This window comes from Mandrillus leucophaeus, unplaced genomic scaffold (genome assembly GCF_000951045.1).
Source record: "Mandrillus leucophaeus isolate KB7577 unplaced genomic scaffold, Mleu.le_1.0 Scaffold470, whole genome shotgun sequence".
NCBI classification, from domain to species: Eukaryota; Metazoa; Chordata; class Mammalia; order Primates; family Cercopithecidae; genus Mandrillus; species Mandrillus leucophaeus.
This window is the reverse complement of record NW_012105032.1, coordinates 1,033,840-1,057,698: the sequence shown is the minus strand read 5'-3', so window position 1 is coordinate 1,057,698 and position 23,859 is coordinate 1,033,840.

Below are 23,859 nucleotides of genomic sequence, written 5' to 3'. Positions count from 1 at the left end.
CCAAACTACATCTTTCTCCCACACTGCATGCTTCCTGCCCTTGAACGTCAGACTCCAAGTACTTTAACTTTGGAAAATGAACTGGCTTCCTTGCTCCTGAGCTTGCAGATGGCCTATTGTGGGACACTGTGATCGTGTGAGTTAATACCCATTAATAAACTCCCCTTTGTATGTACATCTATTATATTGGTTCTGTCCCTCTAGAGAACCCTGACTAATACAGATATTGGTACCAGGAGTGGTTCTAGAGGAACAGAATATTAAGGATGGAGTTCTTTCATTGGTTTTGAGGTTTCTGGAGTTGGCTGCTTAATGTGATTAGACTTCAAAATGCTAAGGACTCTGCTTTTAATAGTATGGAGAACACTGATAGTCCTTGGCAAGAACTGTTTAGAGAGTTATGCAAAATAAATGCATTTGACACTCCAGATTCACCATTTGTGAGAGTCAAGGAGTTTAATAACTCTGTACATATTACCTTTGACCATATGTGGAGAACCAAAAGAACACATTAAAGTTGGTTGGTTTCTCCTAAGTCCACTGGACAAAGTGATGAAAAAAAAAAAAAAAAAGCTGAACTCAGGGATTCTAACTCCCATCTTCAGAAGTAAATACTGAGCCTCAAATCTGCTAAGATCGCCCTGAGTGAGAGTCTTATCGCCTGTAGAGAAAGAGCTGAAATTGTGGAAAATCCAACACAGGTTCTTATAATGCAAGCGGCTGACCTGCAACAAAATGTGCATGCACAGCCTTGCCAGGTGTCTACTGTTAAAGTGAGGACATCGATTTGTAAAGAATGGGACCCTGCAACTTGGAATGGTGATGTGTGGGAGGACCCTGATGAAGCTGGGGACACTGAGCTTGTAAACTCTAATGAAACTTTTTTGCCAGAAGGAACAGCTACCCCATCCCCAATAGTGGCAAGATCCCCTCCAAGACCCATGCTGCCATCAGCCTTTCCACCTTTGTCTGAGGAGATAAACCCTGCACTAACTGAGGCAACAGTGATGGCCTCTCCTGAGGCAGTTGTGAGGCGAGATAATGTTTATTCTCCTCAATACCCACCCCCAACACCCTTGTGTGCTTCTAGACCTATAACTAGACTGAAGTCCCAGTGGGCCCATAGAAGTGAGGCTCAGAGTGTGACCCATGAGGAGGTGCACTATGCTTGAAAAGAACAGCTTGAGTTTTCTAATTTATATAAGCAGGAATCTAGATAACAGGCATGAGAATGGATATTAAGGGTGTAGGATAATGGTGGAAGGAACATAGAGTTGAATCAGTCTGAATTTTTTGATTTGGGCCCACTAGGTAGGGATTTTGCATTTAATGTTGCACCTCAGGGAGTTAAAAAACGTTCTAAGAGTTTATTGCTTTGTTAGCTGAATTATAAATTAAAAGATGGCCCACTGTGAGTGAGCTGGAAATGCCTGATTTTCTCCCTTGGTTTAATGTAGAGGAAGGGATCCAAAGGCTTGTGGAGATTGGAATGGAGGAGTGGATTAGTCACTTTAGACCTACTTATCCCAGCTAGGAGGGTCCAGAAGATATATCCTTGAACAATGCTTTGTGAAATAGATTTGCGAAGGCAGCACCTGCATCTTTGAAGAGCTCTGTATGAATTGCTCTTCTCTGTATGACAGATCGAACAGTGGGAACCACAGTCACTTAACTGCAAAATTTAAATGTAATGGGAATAATTGGATACTGAGGTGGCAGGGGACAAGTGGGGACACTCAACCATCAAAGGCAAAATGGGCATAGCCACCATAATGGACAGCAGGGGCAAAGCAGAAATCAGAATAATTTGACTCGTACAGAGCTCTGGCATTGTCTAATTAATCACGGTTTCTGTAGAAGTGAAATTCATAGGAAGACTATTGCATCCCTATTTAATTTATATAAGCAGGAAACTTCCAGGTCAAGTGGACAAAAGACTAATTGGAATTATAAAAACTGAGAGTGACAGCCCTCAATCAATAACCAGGTGAGTCAGTTTACAGACCCAGAATCCCTTGAATGCAAGGGAGGCCAGGTCCCTTTGTTGAGGAAGGAACTCACTACACTACCAACAATTTATGCTGTTAATCTTTCTCCCATCCTTCCCCAAGGAGACATCTGATCTTTTACCAGAGTAACTGTGTATTGGGAAAGGGAAATAATCAGACATTCTGGGGACTACTGGACACTGGTTCTGAGCTGCCATTGATTTTAGGGGACCCAAAACAGCATTATGGTTTTCCAGTTAAAGTAGGGGCTTATAGAGGTCAGGTAATTAGTGGAGATTTAGCTCAGGTTTGACTTACAGTGGGTCCAATGGGTCCTCGGACTCATGCTGTGGTCATTTCTCTAGTGCCAGAATGCATAATTGGCATAGACATACTTAGCAGCTCGCAGAACCCTCCACATTTGCTGCCTGGTTGGTAGGGTGAAGGCTATTACGGTGGAAAAGGTCAAATGAAAGCCATTAGAGCTGCCTCTACCAAAAAAAAGTAAATAAAAGACAATATTGCATCTCTGGAGGGATTGTGGAGATTAGTGCTGCAATCAAGGACTTGAAAGATGCAGGGGTGGTTATTCCACCACATCCCCTTTCAACTCTCCCATTTGGTCTGTGCAGAAGACAGCTGGATGTCGGAGAACGACAGTGGATTATCATACATTAACTAAATGGTGACTCCAATTGCATCTGCTGTACAAGATGTGGTTTCATTGCTTGTGCAAATTAACACATCTCCTGGTACCTGGTATGAAGTCATTGGCTTGACTAATGTCCTTGTGTCCATTCTTGTCCATAAGGCCCACCAGAAGCAATCTGTCTTCAGCTGGCAAGGTCAGCAATATAACTTTATTGTCCTACCTCAGGAGTATATCAACTCTCTGGCTTTGTGTCATAATCTTGTTTGGAGCGACCTTAATTGATTTTCCCTTCCAAAAGATATCACACTGGTTCATTACATTGATGACATTACACTGATTGGATCCAGTGAGCAAGAAGTAGCAAACATACTGGACTTATTGGTGAGACATTTGCATGCCAGTGGGTGGGTAATAAACCTGACTAAAATTCAGGTACCTTCTACCTCGATAAAATTTCTAAGGGTCCATTGGTGTGGGACCTGTCAAGATATTCCTTCTCAGGTGAAGGATAAATTGCTGCATTTGGTCCCTCCTACAACCAAGAAGAGGCACAATGCTTAGTGGGCCTATTTGGATTTTGGAGGCAACACATTCCTCATTTAGGTGTGTGTTACTCCAGCCCATTTATTGAGTGACCTGAAAGGCTGCCAGTTTTGAGTGGGGTCCAGAACAGAAGAAGGCTCAACAACAGGTCCAGGCTTCTGTGCAAACTGCTCTGCCACTTGGGCCATATGACCCAGCAGACTCAATGTTGCTTGAGGTATCAGTAGCAAATAGGGATGCCGTTTGGAGCCTTTGGCAGGTCGACACAGGTGAATCACAGCAGAGGCCTGTAGGATTTTGAAGCAAGGCCCTATCATCTTCTGCAGATAACTACTTTCCTTTTGAGAGACAACTCTTGGCCTGTGACTGGGCTTTGGTGGAAACTGAATGTTTGACTATGAGTCAAGCCACCATGCAACCTAAACTGCCTATCATGCATGACCTGGGTGCTTTCTGACCTATCTTGCCATAGAGTGGTTCGTGCACAGCAGCACTCCATCATCAAATGATCAAATGGCAGTAGTATATACGTGATTGGGCTTGAGCAGGTCCTTAAGGCACAAGTAAGTTACATGAGGAAGTGGCTCAAATGCCCATTATTTCCATTCCTGCCTTCTCTCCCTCAGCCTGCACCAATGGCCTCATGGAGAGTTCCCTGTGATCATTTGACAGAGGGAGAGAAGTCCAAGGCCTGGTTCACAGATGCTTCTGCATATGCAGACCCTGCCCACAAGTGCACAGCTGCAGCACTACAGTCCCTTTCAGGACATCCCTGAAAGAAAGTAGTGAAGAGAAATCTTCCCAGTGGGCAGAATTTCAAGCAGTGCACCTAGTTGTGCACTTTTCATGTAAGGAAAAATGGCTAAATGTGCAATTATATACTGATTCATGGGCTGTAGCCAATAGATTGACTGGATGACCAGGGACTTGGAGGAAATATGATTGGAAAATTGGTGACAAAGAAATTTGGGGAAGAGGTATATGGATAGACTTTTCTGAGTGGCCAAAAAAAGGGGATGATATTTGTATCCCATGTGAGTGCTCACCAATACGTGACCTTAGCAGAAGAGATTTTAATAATCAAGTGGATAGGATGACCTGTTCTGTAGATACTACTCAGCCTCTTTTTCTAGCTTCCCCTGTCATAACTCAATGGGCCGATGAATAAAGTAGCCATTGTGGCAGGGATGGAGGTTACGCATAAGCTGAGGAACATTGATTTCCAGTCACCCAGGCTGACTTGGCTATGTCCACTGGTGACTGCCCAATTTGCCAGCAGCAGAGACCAACACGAGCCCTCAATATGGCCCTATTCCTCAGGGTGTTCAGCCAGTTGCCTGGTGGCAGGTTGATTATACTGGACCTCTTCCATCATGGAAAAGGCAGAGAGGTTTGTCCTCACTGGAATAGACACTTATTCTGGATATAGGTTTGCCTATCCTGCATGCAATCTGTCTCTTATACACATCTAGATGTGTATAAGAGACAGGACTACCATACATAACTCATGAAATGCCTTATCCACCATCTACATAGCTGTCTCTTATACACATCTAGATGTGTATAAGAGACAGTATCATGGAAAGGACAGTGGTTTGTCCTCACTGGAATAGACACTTACTCTGGATATAGGTTTGCCTATCCTGCATGCAGTGCTTCTGCCAAACTACCATCTGTGGACTCATGAAATGCCTTATCCACCGTCATGGTATTCCACACAGCATTGCCTCTGACCAAGGCACTCATTTTACATCTAAAAAAATATGGCAGCTGGCTCATGCTCATGGAATTCACTGGTCTTACCATGCTCCCCATCATCCTGAAACAGCTGGATTGATAGAATGATAGAATGGCCTTTTGAAGTCACAACTAAAATGCCAACTAGGTTATAATACTTTGCATGGCTGGGACAAGGTTCTCCAGAAGGCTGTCTTTGCTCTGAATCAGCGTCCAATATATGGTGCTGTTTCTCCTATAGCCAGGATTCATGGTTCCAGGAATCGAGGGGTGGAGTTGGAAGTGGCATCACTCACCTTTACCCGTAGTCACCCACTAACAACATTTTTGTTTCCTGTTCCTGTGACATTGTGTTCTGCTGGCCCAGAGGTCTTAGTTTCAGAGGGAGGAATGCTGCCACCAGCAGGCACAGCAATGATTCAACTAAACTGGAAATTAAGATTGCCACCTGGAAATTAAGATTGCCATATTTTGCACTTCTCCTACCTTTACGCCAACAGACTAAGAAGGGAGATACAGTGTTGGCTGGGATGATTGACTCAGACCATCAAGATTATATCAGTCTACTACTCTGTAATGGAGGAAAGAAAGATTATGCATGGAGTACAGGAGATTCATTAGGGTGTCTCTTCTTATTACCATGCCCGGTGATTAAAGTCAATGGGAAACTACAACAGCCCAATTCAGGCAGGACTACAACTGGCCCAGATCCTTTTAGGAATGAAGGTTTGGGTCACTCTATCAGAAAAAACAACAACAACAACAACAACAGCAACAACAAATCCACAACCTACTGAGGTGCTTCCTGAAGAAAAAGGGAATAAAGAATGGGTAGTAGAAGAAGGTAGTCATCAATATCAGCTATGACCACGTGACCAGTTGCAGAAACGAGAACTGTAATTGTCATGAGTATTTTCTCCTTTTTTTTTTTAAAAAAAAAACATGTTTGCACATGTATACACTTGTACTAAAAAAAGTCTTTATTTCCTTTTTTCTTTTATCATATGATATAAGATTTATTGACTTCATATCAGCATTTAAGTGTTGTTAACTTTATGTAATAGCATTTGGGTTGAGGATTGGTGCCTTTCCAGTTGTACAAAGAATAGTTGAATTATGTTAGGCATAATTGGGATCTTATTATTGTCTTTATTTGAAGATTATGTATAATCTTAGGACATGTGTTTGGGTTCAAGTTAACAAGGGCTGGACTTGTGGTGGTTAATACTGAGTGCCAACTTGATTGGAATGAAGGATGTAAAGGTATTGTTCCTGGATGTCGGTGAGGGTGTTGCCAAAGGAGATTAACATTTGAGTCAGTGGACTGGGAAAGGCAGACCCACCCTTAATGTAGGTGCGTACAATCTAATCAGCTACTAGAGGGGCCAGAATAAAAATCAGCCGTAAGAACATGAAAAGACTAGACTGGCTTAGCCTCCCAGCGTACATCTTTCTCCCATGCTGCATGCTTCCTGCCCTTGCAGGAAGCTCCAAGTTCCCGAGCTTTGGGACTCAGGCTGGTATCCTTGCTCCTCAGATTGCAGATGGACTATTTGGTGTCCTTGTGATTGTGTGGTTAATACTCATTAATAAATTCCCCTTTATATATACATCTATTCTATTAATTCTGTCCCTCTAACAAACCCTGACTAATACACTGGTCTTTCTAACTAGGCTGAATTAGATGAAATGACAGAAGTAGAATTCAGAATATGAATAGAAATGAAGATCATTGAGATTTAAGAGAATGACACAACCCAATTCAAGGAAACTAAGAATCACAATAAAATAATACAGGTGCTGACAGATGACATAGCCAGTATAAAAAAGAAACTAACTCATCTGATGGAGCTGAACAATGCACTACAAGAATTTCACAATGCAATGACAGGTATTAACAGCAGAATAGCCTGAGCAGAGGAAAGAATATCAGGACTTGAAGAGTAGCTGTCTGAAATAAGGGAGTAAGACAAAAATAAAGAAAAAAATTAAAAGGAATGAATAAAACCCCCAAGAAATATGGGATTATGTAAATAGACAAAATCTACAAATCATTGACATTCCTGAAAGTAAAAGGAGAAAGCAAACAACTTGGTAAATGTATTTCAGGACATCACCCATGAAAACTTCCCCAACTTCACTAGGGAGGCTGACAATTAAATTCAGAAAATACTGAGAACCTCTGCAAGATTCTACACAAGAAGATCATCCCTAAGACACATAACCATTAGATGTTCAAAAGTTGAAATGAAAGAAAGAATATTAGGGAAGCTAGGGAGAAGGGGCAGGTCTCCAATGGAGGGAACCACATCAGGCTAACAGCAGACCTCTCAGCAGAAACCTTATAAGCCAGAAGAGAGTAGGATTCTATATTTAACATGTTTATAGAAAAAATTTTTTAACCAAGAATTTCATATCCAGCCAAACTAAGCTTTCTGAGTGAAGGAGATATAAGATTCTTTTATGACAAGCAAATGCTGACCTTGTTTGTTACCACCAGACCCACTATACAAGATATATTGAAAGGAGCACGAATTATGGAAAGGAAAACAATTACCAGCCAATACAAAAACAAACTTAAGCAGTACAGATATTGATACAATGGAAAAGAGAAATAAAAACTTAGTATTATTGTGAGAGCAACATTGACTTCACAGACATTTAAAAGTTCTCAGCTTCTCCAGGGATCCTGGGACTACATTTGCAGAAACTCAGCTGAAGATACTACCCAAACTGGATCTTGAATAGAGGAGGGTATAACTTTTTAAGTTTTTAGAAATTGCTTATAAAGTCACGTTGAAAAATATGATATTTGGTATTTCCAGATCCATTATTCTTGAGATAAAATAAAGAAACTTATCTTTATGTTTTTGTCTTTCTTTCCTATATGCCCTTAACTCCAGGTTTATTTCAGAGATATCTATTTGTCACTCAAAAAGCATGTCTGAATGGAAATTTTCTTTTCTACTAAGTCCTTGATTTTCTTTAATTTTTAACTTGTACTTATTTAACTTTTATTTCATTTATTTATTACGTTTATTTAATTTTATTTTGGTTTGTTGTATAGGTAAATTTTGTGTCACAGAAGTCTGGTGTACAGATTATTTCATTACTCAGGTCATAAGCTTGTATCCAATAGGCAGTTTTTCAATCCTCACCCTCCTATCACCGTCCACCCTCAAGTAGGCCCCAATGTCTGCTTTTCCCTTCTTTGTGTCCATATGTACTCTGTAAGGTTAGCCAAAAGAAAGAAAAAATAGACCCAAAGTCAGGCAAGCAAGTTTTCATTAACCTGCTCCTTAACAGTCAGAGAGGAAGAAGCCCCAAGCTTACAGAATGAGGGGTTTACAGTGGAGAGGGAAGTTTGAGGGGGTTCTTTGGTATGGCCACATCCCGGGGTTGTTTGCTGGTTAATTTTGTCACATATCACCTTGTGACATTCATGGTGGTAGCTAGAGGAAGAACAGGAACTTATAGGAAGGTGTAGGTAAAGTTTGTTTATGCTTCCCACGACCTCCGCCCGTGCAGTATGACTGGTTTGTAATTGGGGTTTGCTTATGACAGCAAGGTCTGGTAAGTGAAGTCTGCTGGTTTCACCGCTTAAGGGCTGAGAAATGTAAAGAGGCTTGGGGAAAGCCTGGGCGGCATGGAGAAGAGTTGCAGAGCATTAGGTGGAGAGGTGGGCAGCACCAAGAAGGTTTCTTGGTGCGGTATGTCCCTAACATACTCAATGTTTAGCTCTTACTTATAAGTGAGAAAATGTAGTATTTGCTTTTCTGTTCCTGTGTTAGTTTGCTTAGGATAATGGCCTCCAGCTCCATCCATGTTGCTGCAAAAGACATGTTCTCATTCTTTTTAATGGCTGCAGAGTATTCCATGGTGTACATAAACCACATTTTCTTTATCCAGTCTCCCACTGATGGGCATATAGGTTGATTCCCTGTCTTTGCTATTGTAAATAGTGCTATGATGAACACATGCATGCATGTGTCTTTATGTTAGAATAATTTATGTTTCTTTGGGTATATACCTAATAATGGAAATACTGGATTGAATGTTGATTATGTTTTAAGGTTTTTGAAAAATGGCCAAACTGCTTTTCTAAATGATTGTGCCAATTTACATGACTACAAGCAGTGTGTAAGCATTCCTTTTTCTCTGCAACCTCACCAGCATCTATTATTTTTTTTACTTTTTAATAATAGCCATGCTGAGTGATGTGAGATGGTATCTCATCTTGATTTTGATTGGTATTTCTCTAATTATTAGTGTTGTTGAGCATTTTTTCATATGCTTGTAGGCTGTTTGTATGTTTTCTTTTGAAATCTGTCTGTTAATGTACTTTGCTCAATTTTTAATGTCATTAAAATTACATAAAGTATGACGCCTTAGAATAAAAATTATAATCAAGGTAAAAAGCAGTGAAGATAATTAATATCCACAAATGTGGATATTATTCGTTCTGACTTTTATACGTTTAATAAGCACTCATGGAGTACTTTTTTGTGTATGACACCATGGCAAGGCAAACAATAGTTATACAGGCATGAAAATGAAGTATTTTTCTCAAAACATTGTATTCAGTGAGAGAAAATGAAATGTACTAATAGAAGTATTATAATAGATATAAATTTAGTTATCAATTTTCATGGTAGAATAGCCAAAAATGGATTTTTGGAAAATTTAAAAAACTTTTGTTTTATTATGTGTTAGTAACTGTTCTGTAGACTAAACATGAATTATTTTATTTTCTTCTCATCACAATTTTATGAGGAAATACTGCTATTATCCCCATTTTACATACAGGAAAACCAAAGTACAGTATGGCTATTTAAACTTACTCTAATCTGACTCTCAAGGCTGCAGGTTTAATCATTATGCAAGACTTCAGCATTAAAACTAATATGAAGTTTTTGCTTTTGAGGCCTGAGATTGCTCTGTAATAAATAGAAAAATCATTACCGAGGGCGAATGTACAGGAGCTGTTTCTCTATGTTCTCTTCTAGGAGTTTTATAGTTTCTGATCTTATATTTGTGTTATTTTAGTAAATTTTTGTGCATGTTACAAGGGTTCAATTTCATTCTTTGGAGTTTGAAAATCCATTTTTCCTAGGATCACCTATTGAAGAAACTATTCTTTCCTTACTGTGTCCTCTTGGTGCCTTTTTCAAAAATTAGTTGACTGTATATATTTTATTTCCAGACTCTCTATTCTGTTCCATTAGTCTGCGTCTGTTCCTATGCAAGTTCTACACTGTTTTGATTACTATTGCTTTGCAATGTTATATTAAATTAGGAATTGTGAGGCTCTCAATTTTTTTTCTTTCTTGAAATTGTCTTGCACATTTGGAGTCTTTCACAGTTCTAGACGAATTTTAGAAATTTTATTTTTTTTCTGTAAATAATATAATATGGTTTGGACCTGTGTTCCAACCCAAATCTCATGTTGAATTGTAATCCCCAATGTTGGAGGTGGGGCCTAGTGGAAGGTAATTGGATCATGAGGGTGAATTTTTCATGAATGGATTAGCTTCAGCCCCTCAGTGCTGTTAACAGTGAGTGAGTGAGTTATCATGAGATCTGGTTGTTTAAAAATGCATAGCACCATCCCCGTCTATCTCTCTTCCTTCTACTCTGGCCATGTAAGATATGCCTGCTTCTCCTTCACCTTCTGCCATCATTGTAAGTTTCTGAGACATTCCCAGTAGCAGAAGTCACTATGCATCCTGTACAGCCTGCAGAACTGTGAGCCAATTAAACTCTTTTGTTTATAAATTATCCAGCTTCAGGTATTTCTCTATTGCAGTGTGAGAAAAAAAGTAATACTAAAAGTTGGTACCAATAATTGCGGCATTGCTACAAAGATACCTGAAAAAGTGGAAGGAGCTTTGGAACTAGGTAATGAACAGAGGTCGTAAGAGCTAGGAGAGCTCAGAAGAAGACAAGAGGATGAGGGAAAATTTAAAACTCCACAGAGACTGTTTAAGTGGTTGCAACCAAAATGCTGATAAAGATATGGAAAATAAAGTTCAAGGTGATGAAGTCTCAGATGGAGATGAAGAAGATATTGGGAATTAAAACAAAGGTAACTTTTGTTATGTGTTACCAAACAACATGGCAGCATTGTGGCTCTACTCTAGGGATTTGTGGAACTTTGTACTTGAGAATGATGATTTAGGATTATCTGGAAGAAGGAGTTTCTAAGCATCACAGTGTTCAAGATGTAGCCTGGCTGCCTCTAACAACCTACACTCATATGTGTGAGGAAAGCAAAGACCTGAAACTGGAACTGACATTTAAAAGGGAAGTAGAGCATAAAAGTTTAGAAAATGTGCAGCCTGGCCATCTGGTAGAAAAGAAAAGCCCATTTTTTTTAGGGAAGGAATTCAAGCAGGTTGTAGAAATTTGCATAAGTAAAAAGAATCCAAATGTTAATAACCAAGACAAGGAGGAGGCCTCAAAAGCATTTCAGAGACTTTTCCGGCAGTCCCTCCCATCACAAGCCCAGAGACCTAGCAGAGAAGAATGTTTTTGTGAGCCAGGACCAGGACTCCAACACACTGCATATCCTTGGAACACTGCTTCCTGTGTCCCAGCCACTCCATCTCCAGCCATGGCTCAACAGGGTGCAGATACAGCTTGAACTGTTGCTTCAGAGGGTGCAAGCCATAAGCTTTGGCAGCTTCCACATGGAGTTATGCCTGAAGGTGAGCAAAGTGCAAGAGTTGAGTCTTGAGAGCCTCTGCCTAGATTTCAGAGGATGTATGGAAAAGCCTGGTTGTCCTGGTCTGCAGGGACAGACCTTTTATGGAAAACTTCTACTAGGGCAGTGTGGAAAGGAAATGTGGGAATGGAGCCTCCACATGGAGTCACCACTGGGGCACTGAATAGTGGAGCTCTGAAAAGAGGGCCACCATCTTGCAGAACCTGGTATTGTACATCCACTGGAAACCTGCACACTGTGCTTTGAAAATCTGAATGCACTCAATCCAGACCATAAGAGCTGCTCAGGGTGCTGATCCCTGCAGAGCTACAGGATCAGAACTGACCAAGGCCTTGGAAACCCATTCATTGCATCAGTGTGCCCTGGATGTGGGACGTGAAATAAAAAGATTTTATTTTGGAACTGTAAGGTTTAATGACTGCCCTGCTGGTTTTCAGACTTGCATGGGGCCTGGAGCCTCTTTCTATTGGCCAAGAAATGTCTGTCATTTATATTGAAAGTATTTATCCCATTGTATCTTGAAAGTAAGTAATTTTTTTCTATTTTACAGGCTTATAGGTAGAAGAGACTTGCCTTGTCTCAGATGAGACCTTTGATTTTGGACTTCGGAGTTAATGCTGGAATGAGTAAAGACTTTGGTGGACTGTTGGGAAGGCATTACTGTATTTTGAAATGTGAGAGGGACATAAAATTTGGGAGGGGCAGGGAGTGGAATGATATAGTTTGGATCTTTGTTCCCACCCACATCTCATGTTGAATCATAATCACCGATGTTGGAAGTGGGGTTTGGTGGGAAGTGATTGGATTATGGGGGTAGTGTTCTCATAAATGGGTTAGAACCATTCCATCAGTGTTGTTCTCGTGATAGTGAGTGAGTAAGTTATCATGATATCTGGTTGTTTAAAAGTGTGTAGTATCTCCCACTTCTCTCTCTCTTTCTCCTCCTCAGGCCATGTAAAATGTACCTACTTCCCCTTCACCTTCCCCCATAATTGTAAGTTTCCTGAGGCATCCCCAGAAGCAAAAGCTGCTATGCTTCCTGTACAGCCTGCAGAACCATGAGACAATTAGACCTTTTCTTTATAAATTACACAGTTGCAGGTATTTCTTTCTAGCAGTGTGAGAATGAAGTAAAACAGGATGCCAGTGGGATTTTAATAGGTATTGCATTGTTTCTGTATATAGTTTTGAGTAATATAGACATTTTTTAAAATGATAATTCTTCCAGTGCATGAGCATGGGATATATTTCCATTTATTTGTGTCTTGAATTGCTTTTCATTGGTGCTTTGAGATTTTCAATCTAGAGATCTTTTCCCTCTTTGGTTGAATTTATTCCTAGGTATTTTTTTTCATACACTATCATAAATGAGATTGTTTTCTTGATTTCTTTTTCAGTTAGATTGTTATGCATTTATCAAAATGCTAATTATTTTTATATGTGGATTTTGTATCCTGCAACACTATAACATTTGCTATTAGTTTTAAGAATTTTTAAGTGATTTGTTTTTCATTGTTTTATAGATAGAATGATGCCATCTGCAAAAAGAGATAATTTTGTTTCTTTCTTTTCAGTTTGGATGCCTTTTCTGTCTTTGTCTCATGTGATTGTTCTTGCTAATACTTCCAGTATTATGTTGAATAGAAGAAGTGACAGTTGGCATTCTTACTTTGTACTGAATGATAATGGAGAAGACTTCAGGTTTTTCTCCATTAGTTAGAATATTATCTGTGGGTTTTCATAATTGGCTTTTATTTTATTGAAGAAGTTTCTTCCATACCTAAATTGTTGAGAGTTTTTAATAATAAAGAGTGGTGGATTTTACTGAATGCTTTTTTCATGTCAGTTGAGATGATCATGTGGTTTGTGTCTTTCATTGTTAACGTGCTATATCCCATGAACTGATTACATATGCTTAATCACTCTTGAATACCAGGAATAAATTCCACTTGGTCACAATATGTAATGTTTTTAATGTGTTGTTAAAATTGGTTCGGTAATATTTTATTGAGAATATTTGCATCAATGTTACTCAGATAAATTGGCCTAAATTGTGTGTGTATGTGTGTGTGTGTGAGAGAGAGAGAGTGTGTGTGTATGTGTGTGTGATGTCTTTGGCTAGGATATCAAAGTGATATTAGCTTGCTAAAATCTGTTTGAAATTATGCTCTCTAGCTCTATTTTTTGGAATATTTAAGAAGCATTTTTATTATATTTTGAATGCTTGAATGTTCTTTGAATGCTTGGTAAAATTCAGCTGTGAAGCCATTTGGTTCTGAGCTTTTCTTTGTCAAGAAGTTTTTAATTACTCTTCAATATCTTTATTTGTTATTGGTCTGTTCAGGTTTTCTCTTTTTTTCCTGATTCAATCTTAATAGGTTATATTTTTCTAAATGGAACTATATTAAACTAAAAAGCTTCTGCATAGCAGAAGAAATACTCAGAAAATGACATGGAAAACTACAGATTGGGAAAAATATATTTGCATTCCACATATATGATAAAAGAGTAATATCCAAAATTTACATATAACTCATAAAACTCAATAGTGGAAAAACAGATAACTCAATTTTATAGAATGGGAAAAGACCTGAATAGATATTTTCCCAAAACAGACAAAAAAATAGCCAACAGGTATTTTAAAAAGTGCTAAACATCATTAGTTATCAGGGAAATGCGAATCAAAATCACTGTGAGATACCACCTCACACTCATTAGGATGGCTACTATTAAAATGTCAAAAGACAACAAATGTTGGTGATGGTGTGGAAAAAAGGGAATTCTTGTACATTGCTGGGGAGAATATAGATTGGTACAGTCATTATGGAAAACAGTATGGAGGTTTCTTAACATAGCCATAATACCCAGTGATCACTTTTCTTAGCATATATCCAAAGGAAACAAAATCATTACATCATAAAGACATCTGCAATCTCATGTTTATTGCAGCATTTTTTACAATAACCAACTTATGGAATAAACCTAAGTGTTCATCAATGAATAAATGGATAAAGCAACTGTGTCACATATATACAATGGAATATTATTTTACACTCAAAAAGGACAAAATATTACAATTTGCCACAACATGGATGAGCCTGGAGGACATTACGCTAAGCTAAATAAGCCGGATACAGAATGAAAAATATTTCATGATCTTACTAATATGTGAAATCTAAAAACAAATTCAAATATACAGAGATGAAGAAATGGGGAGATGTGGGCCAGAGGATACGAAATAGGAATTATGTAGGATTAACAAGTTCAAAATCTAATGTGCGACATGAGGAGTATTGGTGATAAAACTGTATTGTATATGGGATTCATAATAAATGAGTAGATTTTATCTGCTCTTGACATGAAAACAACAAAAAAGAAAGATAGTGGGCAACTATGTGAAATGACTGAAGTGTTCATTTGCCTCACTAAAGTAACCTTCTTTATCTATATGTATCCTATAACACAATGTCATATACCTTATACATAGTAAAATTTATTTAAAAAAAATCATAGAACAAATTAAGAAACAGAAATTGTGCTTCTTTTGTCTTCTGCTGTATAAAAATTTAACCAACCATGCAACAAACGGATGAAAATCGTCTTCTAATATATATTTGGAAAAGCAGAAGTAAAATCTAGTATCAGACAACATTAAATACAAAAGCAGGCCCAATGAAATATACTCTGTTTATATGCTGTAATTTAAGCATGAAGGTACTAATAGGTGATAGTAAAAAGGCGGAAAAATAAATTCTATGAAAAAAAAAGATAAAATCACTTCTGAGGCTATATTAATTTCAGAAATAGTAAAAGACTTATGTGCACTGTTGATTTACAAACTATTTATGGAAATATCTTAAATATGCTCTCAAACATATAATGAATATTTGCATAAGTAACTTTGCTTATTTAGCAAGAAAAAATCGATATTCATGTTGCGGTGGGATTTGGGCATTTCTATAATTGAAGCTGTAACTTTGGGTTTTATAACACAGATGTTTTCAGGGCACGTGTGAACTAGTAACGACAGCCACACACTTCATTATTTCTTGGCTATGCATTCATATGTCTACCTCCCATTTGGAGATTTAAATTTCTCATGGATAATTTTGCAACAGTTTTATGCAAAATTCTTGAAATATTTATGTGAATGAATCGCTAAATAAAAATTATTCTAGCATTTTTGACAGTAGGGAAGTTTCACCATACTTTCTGAAAGCATGAAGAGTCCCAGAACTCTTATTCATCTTATTTCTTTCTATATCTTTCATTTCCTCCTCAGCATCTACATGCCAAATCATTGTACGGCAAAGGACACTGACAATAGGGCCACAGTCTTTATGCTAGATAACTGACTGAAGAACAGAATGAGAAAGATTTTCTTTCTGTTCCCCCATGTGTGGAGAAGCATGTGGGAAGATTCTCAACACCCTAAATAAAAGTATGAAATTCTTTCGAGGATGTAGCAATTCATATTTAAGATAAGATTTATTGATAGAATAATTTCATTTTCAGGTTGCCGTGTGTGTTTGCATGTTATGTATGGGTACACGTGCATGAGTGTAAGAGGATGGAAGAGTTCTCTAACAACCTGACATCGGGTTAACTAGCTACCCACAATGCCTGAAAACAAATCACTACATATTTTGCAAATCTGGGCTAAATGTTATGGTAATTTTTTTGGAAGAGAAGAAGGCTGATGGAGAGGTTAGATAGGCTTCGTGCTTTTTTCACTAATGGCCACAATGGCATGTACGTACTATCTTCCTGGATCCAAGGAGGAAAAAAAAAAAGGCAAAACTAATCTAGTAACAGAGGAATAAAATAATGTTGGATGTATTAAATTTCCCGATTAAAATAGCTTTTTCATAGCTTTGAATAAAATCACTCAGCTCTTATTATTTATATTAATAAAAATATTTTATCTACATTTATTGGCCTAAGTGATTTGTAATATTTAACATATTTTAATGCTTCCTAATACAGCTTTGTTCATATTTTTTTTCAGAAAAACTGAGAAAAACTTTACTGAAATTAGTCATCAGATATATACTTGCAAATCCATTGTCTTTAAAGAGATTTGCCTGTGTTCTATCTCAGGTGCATTTCCTTGGTATGCTATTACAAATAAATAAAAGTCAATGTCATGCAAGCAATCCTGATGGAAGTTTGACATTAATATTTGCCCTACTTTTGCAGTGGTTCAGAACTCATGTTTTGCAACCCTAATTGGAACTTGAAACTCAGGCCCGAAATTGTATTTTCTCAAATTAGCATTTACCAGGTTTCAATGTGTTTTGAAGCTTTAAAAATGACACCACGTATTTCTGATTGCATTAGACAACTTTTCAAACAAATGTATAAAGTTATTTATGCTCCATTTCTCCCCATATTTTTTAAAGTTTAATTTTTTATACAACGGGTTGTACTTAAGAATAAATATAAGGTGCAAGCAAAGTGCTTTACATTTGATGTAAAACCTTGAACCCTTCAGGTTGAAATGAACTTTTAATTGGTAAAGAGGAATTTTTCATATACAAACAACCAAGAATAACATAGAATTTTGACATAGTTGCAAGAGCTACCATTTAAAAGTGTTATGCTGTTCTAGGCATTGTGAGTTATAGGTTATTATCATCATTTTCATCTGAGGACACTCAGGTTCAGAGTTTAAGTAGATTGTGTTCATTTCTAATATCAATGTATTTTACTAGTTATGCCATAGATTGGAAATTATTCTACTGGTTTTGTATACAAGGACAACTTTCTATATTTAACACAATGTTGAGAAAGCCACCAATATTTGTGAAAGCAAATTTAAAGCTATCAATTGATTCATTTCATAGGAAAAACACTGTAAATTGTAAGGTATGCATTTCAAACATAAAGAAAGTCCTTGGCTGTAACTTATTATGATGCATATACCAAAACTTGTTGCCAACAAAAAGAAACAACCCACAGACACAAAGGTCATTGATGTGAATATATGCTGAACAATTTTATGTTACTGGAAACTTCTTTAACACTCCATAGCTTATTAAAGCATCTCTATTTGGGTGAGTAAATATCAATTTCAGCGATTCAAATTGGAACATATAAGAAGAAATTTGATTCCAGTTTTACACATATTAATATTAGTATAATTCATTTCAAGTTAAATTCACCCTAATATTTTCAAGAAAGGATAGCTCCTACAGTTCCTAAAATTCTTTTTTCTGATCATTTCTCCTAGCTTATTTTCTTTGTTTCTTTTAGAACTCCCTTGAGTATCCTGAATTTTTGTGTAATCCTAGATTGCTATGTAGGTAATCTTAGTTATTCTGGTCTAGATTTATGACCTTTAACCCTTTGGACATATAAATGATTGATTACATGGTTTGGGAGTTCAATACGAATTGCAAAATGTGCAGTCTGTTGTTAAAAAATCATTCAGAATTTCCAGACAACAAGTGTATTAAAGTGCTGAATCCTTTTAAGCCTCGTGCCTGTATAAGGGAACAGGTTGTATGCCTGTGAGGCCAGCTCTAGATCTATATAATAGTTACGAGTTTTTTCCACTAGGATCAGGTAACTGGTTTTGGATTGGTCCATAATTAAACACAGATTAGTGACATCCAGTTGCATTTCTCATGTAAACAATTACATATTATAATGTACCAATGTTAGCAAGGTACTGGTACCAAAACAGAGATATAGACCAATGGAACATAACAGAGCCCTCAGAAATAATACCACACATCTACAACCATCCAATCTTTGACAAACCTGACAAAAACAAGAAATGGGGAAAGGATTCCCTATTTAATAAATGGTGCTGGGAAAACTGGCTAGTCATATGTAGAAAGCTGAAACTGGATCCCTTCCTTACACCTTATACAAAAATTAATTCAAGATGGATTAGAGACTTAAATGTTAGACCTAAAACCATAAAAAACCCTAGAAGAAAACCTAGGCAATCCCATTCAGGACACAGGCATGGGCAAGGACTTCATGTCTGAAACACCAAAAGCAATGGAAACAAAAGCCAAAATTGACAAATGGGATCTAATTAAACTAAAGAGCTTCTGCACAGCAAAAGAAGCTACCATCAGGGTGAACAGGCAACCTACAGAATGGGAGAAATTTTTTGCAATCTATTCATCTGACAAAGGGCTAATATCCAGAATCTACAAAGAACTCAAACAAATTTACAAGAAAAAAAAAAAAAAAAAACCCTCTCATCAAAAAGGGGGCAAAGGATATGAACAGACACTTTTCAAAAGAAGACATTTATGCAGCCAACAGACACATGAAAAAATGCTCATCATCACTGGCCATCAGGGAAATGCAAATCAAAACCACAATGAGATGTCATCTCACACCAGTTAGAATGGCAGTCATTAAAAAGTCAGGAAACAACAGGTGCTGGAGTGGATGTGGAGAAATAGGAACACTTTTACATTGTTGGTGAGACTGTAAACTAGTTCAACCATTGTGGAAGACAGTGTGGCTATTCCTCAAGGATCTAGAACTAGAAATACCATTTGACCCAGCTATCCCATTACTGGGTATATACCCAAAGGATTATAAATCATGCTGCTATAAAGACACATGCACATGTATGTTTATTGCGGCACTATTCACAATAGCAAAGACTTGAAATCAACCCAAATGTCCATCAATGATAAACTGGATTAAGAAAATGTGGCACATATACACTAGAGAATTCTATTCAGCCACAAAGAATGATGAGTTCATGTCCTTTGTAGGGACATGGATGCAGCTGGAAGCCATCATTCTCAGCAAACTATCTCAAGGACAGAAAACCAAACACAGCATGTTCTCACTCATAGGTGGGAATTGAACAATGAGAACACTTGGACACAGGGCAGGGAACATCACACACTGGAGCCTGTTGGCCTGTCGTGGGGTGGGGGGAGGGGGGAGGGAAAGCATTAGGAGATATGCCTAATGTAAATGACGAGTTAATGGGTGCAGCACACCAACATGGCACATGTATACATGTGTAACAAACCTGTACATTGTGCACATGTATCCTAGAACTTAAAGTAAAATAATAATAAAAAAAAGGAAAACATGAGAGAGAAAGGCATATTCTAAAAGCCTAAAACTCAAAAAAAAAAAAAAACCTACCAATGTTATTATCAGCCTATGTATATATTTATTTCAAATTAATCAGAGTGATACACTTCAAGAATCAATTTTTTTTTCAGGCCACTAAGGTGCTACTTGTTGATTCTACTATATTAAAATGTCTTTTACATGTTAAAAAACCTTTTGCATCATGTTATTTTCCATCAAGAAAAAATAAAATAGATACAAAAAATAAGGGAATAAAGTCAAACCTCAATATAATAAAGAACAAAGTGTACAAGAATTGACAAAAAGCATATTTATAATGGCAACATTTTTTTAAAATAACTCCCCTTCTTTTTTGAGAAAGTGTCTCCCACTGTCATCTAGGCTGCAGCACAGTGGTGCCATCTAGGCTCATTGTATCTCCACCTCCTGGGCTCAAGCTATCCTCTTACCTCAGCTTCCAAAGTAGCCAAGTAGCTGTGACTACGGGTGCATGCTACTATGCCCAGTTAATTTATTTTTATTTTTACTTTTGGTAGAGATGAGGTCTCTCTATGATGTCCAGGGTGGTCTTGAACTTCTGAGTGCAAGTGATCTGCCTGCCTCAGCCTCCCAAAGTGTTTTGTGTATTTTTTTAATAACTTAATGGCCTAGTGAGATTATTCAAACATAAATTCTATTTCAAATTCAGTAAAGCTTAGAAAACAAAGAATAGTTGATTCATTTTACCTGAAAATTAAAATAATCATCACACATAATTTTTATTTACATATCATTTACCAGAGTGGATGAGAATATAGTATATAAGATTTTTTAAAATTTTATTAAAATAGCTAACAAATATTGGTAAATACAATAAATCATGACATTTATGTATTGTTGCTTTAAAACTGTTTAAAATTTGACCAGTTATTTTGACCATATATGTATTTATTATTTTCTTATACAGGCTATATTTTTTACCTGATGAGTTGAAATCTGATAAATGTATTCTTATCTATTAAAGTGTATTACATTGGTGAGAGATATTTTACCACACCAAAACGTCAATTGATGAAAGCATTTGGAGCGGGTATATATATTTGTGTATTTATCTTTCTAAATATGATCTGGACCAGTAGAAGTCAAAGAATAATGTCCATGATACTGCGAAATTAATTTGACTTGAGTCTTCTTAAACAACACAGTTTGTTTTTAGGGCTTTAAACATTTCTTATTTTTAAAACATAATAATTAGACATCCATAAATTTACATGTAAAAAATATAATGAAAAAGTTTTCTCAAAATTGTAAACCAGAAAAAAAATGATATTTTTATGTTAGCGATAATAGCAAAGGTTTATCTTCTGAAGAAATTTTCTACCACATTTTTCTACAAATGAGAAAACTGCAGTTTTGAATTTTGGTCTTGTCTTCTCAAATAGCTTAAGCAAAACTCAGGGTAATTTTTGTCTTTAAACAGCAGAATGTTACTTACTCAGAACATATTTACCTTTATACTACCCAGTTAATGAGTTCTTGTCCTGTTTTTCATTCATATTTATATGAAGGTACATTTTTCTTAGAATTTTGTATTTTTTAAAAAATATGTAACGTTGAAATATGTTCACTCAATAACATAATAATTTTTTTCAAAACAAATTCTTATGAATCAGCTAGTAGGTTACAGTAATTCTGGAACTTTACAGATCAAAAATATTAGAGCAGAAAGGGCTCACAAGTTCTCTAAAAAAAAAATCATTAAATGGCAGAAGTGTTATTGCTGTTCTATGTGGATGATTACTTCAATCAAACAAAAAATATTGGAAATGCAAAGCATGATGCAGTACTGGAATACTAGTAGAAGTTAGTCCTTGATGTAACTAATATTTTTATGTGCTTGAATGGTAAGACCATTATAAATAATGCATGAAAATTAACTCTTTATGGGTCAGAATTAATTGAAACTAAAGACCTGAGATTGAATTTGTTGATGAAACCCTATGCTTAAATATGCACAAGAGCAATTAGGTTAAGGAATTAAACGATTTGGAAGCTTCGCTTTTGTTATAAAATACAAATTTTACATGTGAAACTTTTTATCAGAAATTGTAGCTATTATATCTTAAAGTTTGGCTTGAACTTGTGAAACTAGTTGTCAAACTAGTTGTCACTAGTCAATGTTATTTAGAGAAGCTTTATATATATGCAAATTGCCCTCCACCCATCTGATAGTCTAAAGTTACAGGATTTCCTCTGTTTCTTGATAGCAACTTGCAAGGCTTTTTATCAACATTTTATCTGATGTTGAAGAACAGACATCTGCTTTTCTTCAACAATAGCAAGATTAAGAACTTGTGTGAAGTGGGGGATAAGAGAGACAAGAGAAAGAAGAGCAAGCAGAAGAGAAAGATTATAAGGAGAAAGAGAAAGAGAAGGAAAAGGAAAACGGATGTCAAAGGGTAAACAGTAAAAAATAAACATGTACCTCTTCATTTTACTATTTCTTCAGACTTCATATTTCTTATTTTAAAATTTTAGTTATTTTGCAATAGGTATCAAATTCATGATTCACATTTTAAATGATAAAAAATAGAACATAGTAAAAGTTCTCCTTGCCAACCCCTAATCACCAGATATCCAGTTACTCTCCTAGAGGCCATCAGTATTATTAGGTTGGGGTATACTTCCAGAATGTATTTATGTATATACAAGTATAATATCGTTAATATTGTATTTTCATTGCTTTCTATTTCTTTACATAAGTTTAGTTTTTATACACATTATTCTGTATCTTTCTCTGTCACATAATAAGTTCATGGAATATTTCTATATCAGTATATAAAAAGCATACTTAATATCTTAGTACAAGTATAAGCATTCTTTTTATGAATATTCACAAATTTCACATATCTGTGTGACCAAGTACTCATATAAAAATACAGAACACTATTAGAACCTTGTAAGACCTCCACATGTCCCCTTCCAGGCACTACCCACTAAAAGTTGACACTACTGATAAGTTGCTTTACTATTAAAATAGTCTTTTAAAAGTATAATATTAGAGTTGGTAAAAATGAGTTGCAAAGTAACATTAATGAATATAGTATTCTTAATCTGAAAAACAAACATTGCAAAAATCTAAAAGGCTTCAGAGTTAGTAGCACATTATTTGAAATTAATTATTAATACAATCCCAGTCACACATGGATATTTCATAAATGCAACAGTTGTTTAAGTTACAAAAGTTTCAGTGTTCATAAACAGACACATAATCTTATTAAAGCTGCAGTTCATTCAATATCTATTAGCTAACGGATTTCATTGCTATTACCATAAGGTTCTGGAAGTCGACTGAGTGTTCATTTAGCATTAATGAACCTCAAGTTCACATCAAATTTTGTGGGATATTTTGTAAATTGACATCAAGTTTTTATTCATTATCTAGTCAATGCTTGTGAAAGGAAAAGTGGCAGAAAGAATTGCAGAAGTAAGTGGAAAGAAAAAAAAATGTGTTGAAGACAGTATCAGAGAAGTTTGTAAATATAGAGTAAATGGCTACCTTTATAACCAGTTTTAACCATTTCCAAAAATATCTTCTTTTAAAATCTTTTTTTCATGTATACTGGAACTCTTGATGTTATAACCAAGTCACACTGTGTAAAAGAATACATATAATCCTGGAGTGTGTAAACATAGTGATCTATTAATATCAGTGTCACAGATTTTACATCAAATAGTGTATCAGTTTGATTAGCCTCAAAGAGCAAGATTCAGATGTATAAGATACATACATTTTTATTTTAGTTTCAAAAGTAATACATGCTTCTTGTTGAAAATCCAAAATCTTCAAATACATAGACAGCAAAAAATAGAAATTCATCCATTTCTAATCCTACTCCACAGAATAAACACTATTAACATTTTTAAATATGCATACTTACAGACCCTGTTTCTACCAGTATGCTTTTATAAGTGTGTATGCACACACACATACACTCACAGTATTTTTACAGGAATGGTTTTATATTTTAAATATTCTCTAAACTTGTTTTTGTTACCCAACAATATCATGGATATAACCCACTGCCCAAATATATGGGTTAACATTTTTCTCATTTTTTTTTTTTTTAGAGCTTTTTTTTTTTTTTTAAATA